The sequence below is a fragment of the Sminthopsis crassicaudata genome, chromosome 1 (genome assembly GCF_048593235.1).
Source record: "Sminthopsis crassicaudata isolate SCR6 chromosome 1, ASM4859323v1, whole genome shotgun sequence".
Classification (NCBI taxonomy): Eukaryota; Metazoa; Chordata; class Mammalia; order Dasyuromorphia; family Dasyuridae; genus Sminthopsis; species Sminthopsis crassicaudata.
The window spans coordinates 179,844,663-179,849,099 of record NC_133617.1 but is presented as its reverse complement, the minus strand read 5'-3'; the positions used below and the strand labels follow the sequence as shown (position 1 = coordinate 179,849,099).

Sequence of the window (4,437 nt, the reverse complement as noted above, 5' to 3'; positions counted from 1 at the left end):
CAAACCAAACTACCATTCATTCCAACTCTATTGCAGAAAGCATAATTCCATTGGGCTGGCCACATTATTTGAATGCCAAAAATTTTTATTTTGTGGAGAACTCACACAGAGCAAGTGCTCACAAGGTGGTCAGAAAAAGTGATGCAAGGACACTCTTAAGTACTTTAGAATCAATTGTATGTCCAATTGATAAATGGTCAAAGGATATGAACAGACAATTCAGATGATGAAACTGAAACTATTTCCACTCATATGAAAGAGTGTTCCAAATCACTATTGATCAGAGAAATGCAAATTAAGAAAACTCTGAGATACCACTACACATCTGTCAGATTGGCTAAGATGCCAGGAGAAAATAATGATAAATGTTGCAGGGGATGTGAGAAAACTGGGACACTGAAGCATTGTTGGTGGAGTTGTGAAAGAATCCAGCCATTCTGGAGAGCAATCTGGAATTATGCCCAAAAAGTTATCAAACTGTGCATACCCTTTGATCCAGCAGTGCTACTACTGGGCTTACATCCCAAAGAAATACTAAAGAAGGGAAAGGGACCTGTATGTGCCAAAATGTTTGTGGCAGCCCTTTTTGTAGTGGCTAGAAACTGGAAAATGAATGGATTCCCATCAATTGGAGAAAGGTTGGGTAAATTATGGTATATGAATGTTATAGAATATTATTGTTCTGTAAGAAATGACCAACAGGATGAATACAGAGAGGCCTGGAGAGACTGACATGAACTGATGCTGAGTGAAATGAGCAGAACCAGGAGATCATTATACACTTCAACAACGATATGAAGATGTATTTTGATTGAAGTGGATATCTTCAACTTAGAGAAGATCTAATTCAGTTCCAGTTGATCAATGATGGACAGAAACAGATACACCCAGAGAAGGAACACTGGGAAATGAGTGTAAACTGTTTGCACTATTGTCTTTCCACCCAGGTTACTTTTACCTTCAGAATCCAATTCTTATTGTGCAACAAGAAATTTGGTTTTACATGCATATATTGTATCTAGGATATACTGTAACACATTTAACATATATGAGATTGCCTGTTATCTAGGGGAGGGGATAGAGGGAGAGAGGGGAAAATTTGGAAAAGAAGTGAGTACAAGGGATAATGCTGTAAAAAATTACCCATGCATATGTACTGTCAAAAAATTATAATTATAAAATTAATTAAAACATTTTAAAAATAGAATCAATTCTATGATAATGGCATACACTGGCTCAGAACTGCCCAGAATGGCATGCCTCATCAGAGAAGGTTCTGAGCTCTATGAGCAAAACAGAATTGAATTAGCCCAAAGGAAACACAAAATATGCAAGATTAAAGAAGCCACCCCAAATGTTCATATAGACTATGTGTCCTGACTGTGGCAGAGCCTTCCAAGCTTTAGTCTGATCAGTCATGATTGGACACACTGTAACTCAGTTCTAACATGTGATTTTGGTCATCTTCAAAAACAAAGGACAACAACAGCAATAAAAATTATCTATTTTACACTTCATAATGCTCTCTTTTTTATTTGGTCATGAATTCTTCTCTTCTTCATATATCTCACAGGTAAACCATTCCTCACTCTTCTAAGTTGCTTATGGTGTCACCCAATAACTGTGATTTAAAAACAAAAAAGCATTAATAAAATTTATTTTGAAAGAGAAAAATTTCATTTCCATCTTAACTGAACTAAAAAAGGAAAAGGGATTATAAAATTAATGGTTTCTAGATGAGATAGACTATATCAACTTGAGATCTTAAAAAGAAATAATGAGTTCTGAGCACCAGCTAGAAAAGGAATCCCAGAGGAATTAGAATCTAGATCAGCTATAGGCAATAGCTATAGGAACTGGAGCTTTTAAAGGAATAAAGCCGAATTTCAGAATAGCTTCCTTGTCAGTTATGCAGCATAGGTTATATCTATACATCAAGTCCTCCTTAATGATTGTGCCTTTGGAAATTATTATTTCCAATTTACTCTATATATATCTTGTTTGTATGAAGGTTTGTATGAAGGACAACATTTGCATATTGTCTTCCCAATTAGATCCCGGAACTTTTTTAAAGGCAGGAACTGTTTTTGCCTTTCTTTGTATCCCTTATTACTTAGCACAATACCTGACCCATTAAATGCTCAATAAATGAATGTTGACTTGATTTGATCAAGCACAGCCAAAGAATAGCAAGACCTCTGAGAGGAGACAGAGGTGCTAGACAAATTCCCTTTCAGCTTGTCTTTTCACAGACCAGTGAGTAAAACAGACCATATGGAAAACACCTACAGAGCAATTATAGCTGACATATACCTTTATGTTTTGCATTATTTAATTTAATCCTCACAATCACAGTGTGAAATAAATGTTATAGCTATTGCTATTCCAATTTGACAGATGAAACTAAGCAGGGGTAGGTAGGCTGGAGCCAGAAACTAGCTCTCACAGAGCTGGTTGTTAAATTTTCAGTGTGAACATTTACATGTCAGAAATCACTACATATGTAATCAGGACTTGACATATTGTTTTGTAGATTGTATAGACTTAAGACAATGTTGAATAAAAAAAATAAGGTTTAAACTTTAAGGTTTCAGAAAGCCCATTGCTAAACATTTACTAGCACAACATTGAAAAGTGAGGCTCAGTGAAAATAATTCACTCATGGCTATGGGGTAGTGGAGATGAACTTTGGACCCAAGTCTCTCCTGACTACTGATTCAGCATCCCTTCCACTACACAAAGCTCTTTCTCATATTAGGGGAAGTTCCCTAGAATATTTGCATAGCTCCAAAGATGTCCTTCATTGAGTTCTAAAATTACTTGAGATAGAGCTTGGTACAAAAGAGCACCTCTTCTCAATCAGTGCCCATAATCCAGTAAGTGTTTAATAAATGATTTTTTTTCATTCATTCATTATTCAGTGAAATCAATTTTCCAACTACTGTATTAAGAATTTGTTCTTTTTCACCTGGGTCAACTCTCTCACAGATTCTAAAGTAAGGCAATATACAAATGAGCTAAAAAGTTAACTTGTTTATGCCTAGAACAATGTGGTCCTCATTAAATCCAGGTTTATTATCCCATACTCTTGCAAAGAGTAAGAAATATGCAGTAGAATGGAGCTGTGGGCCCTCCCTGTGCATCATTTATAGGAGATGATACATCAGAGCCCATTTTTCCTGTTCAGTTCCATGGGCAGGCAAGCCTTTTCCCAAAAGACATTTGACTCACTCAAACAATGTCATGGATCATTTTTCAGCCCCCTGTTAAGTAACTTATTTATTATCATCTGAACTAGTGTTATATCCTGCTCAGGGAGAACTGTTTACTGAGCTAGACTGCCAGCAATTTCTTGTTACCATGTAACTTGACCTCCCCCCTGTAATCATCCTCCATCTCACCTCAAAGTACACACTGATGATACCAGACACTTGTCTCAGTGCTGACTTAGCTAAATCAGGATATTTGAGATCAGAAGAGACAAAGGTAGCTTCTCCAAGAAGACTGAGATATTTGGGGGATGCTGAGGATGCAGAAATGAAAAGGAATATTCATTGCTTGGTAAATAAGTATCAGATATTACAAATTTTCTTAAATGCCAATTTTTTTTGGTAAGGAAAAATATTTACATTTGTTACCTAAAGAAAAACATAAGCTTTATATTTTCTGGTATGGATAGTTTCTCTCTCCACACTCCTACTTCATTACCACTCTTTCTCCTCCTCCTCCTTCCACCTACGGATACAGACCTAGAAAACATTTACAGCTTGTGAATATTTCAATAGTGTGGTTTTAAAAGGTACATTAAATTTATTCTAGATGTTGAGCTCTTGACAGGGATAATGTTACATGATGGAATAAAGATCTCCAAAGAGCTATTCCTATTAATAAATTGGCAGATAAAATATGAGAATCAGACACCACTCCTGGTTTTCAAAAAGAGAGCCATATAATAGTGATAGAACTGATTTCTAGAAGAGTACTAGGACAAACCAGAATTTATAGGAAGAAAAATACTTGTATTCCTTTAAAAAAGTCAAGAAGGTATTAAAATAAAGACTTAGAAGAGATTAAATATATATGTTGAAAAATATACAAAATCTACCATCTAATAGTAGATTTTCATTTCATAATGCCCAAAACAAACTTTTTAGCTGACCATATTCAATTTAATTTTAAAAACACTGGTTTAAGTGCATCAGATCTTGAGGTCCTTAGGACAGAGAAGTCTTTTTTTTTGACCTTTTACTCTATTCTTAGCTTAGTACAAAGCCTGGCACATTGCAGGTGCTTAACATTTAATAATTGTTTATTGACTTCATAGATTAATAAGTGTAATTCATTGCACTAGACTCTGTAAAGGATCCTAAGATGAGAAAAGACCATCCCTCAAGGATGTTATAGTCTAGTAAAGGAGATAAGCATCATGTACAAGTG

At 35.4% G+C, this 4,437-nt stretch overlaps 1 long non-coding RNA gene across 1 annotated transcript; it reads right to left on the bottom strand.

The window, feature by feature from the left end:
- Positions 1-1,350: 1,350 nt before the first annotated feature.
- On the bottom strand, positions 1,351-3,743 carry LOC141553397 (uncharacterized). Its single transcript, XR_012485450.1, has 3 exons — positions 3,639-3,743; positions 3,402-3,523; positions 1,351-1,621 (listed from the first exon to the last, which is right to left on the bottom strand). It is a non-coding gene; the product is annotated as an uncharacterized LOC141553397 (long non-coding RNA).
- Between the last annotated feature and the right edge of the window lie 694 nt (positions 3,744-4,437).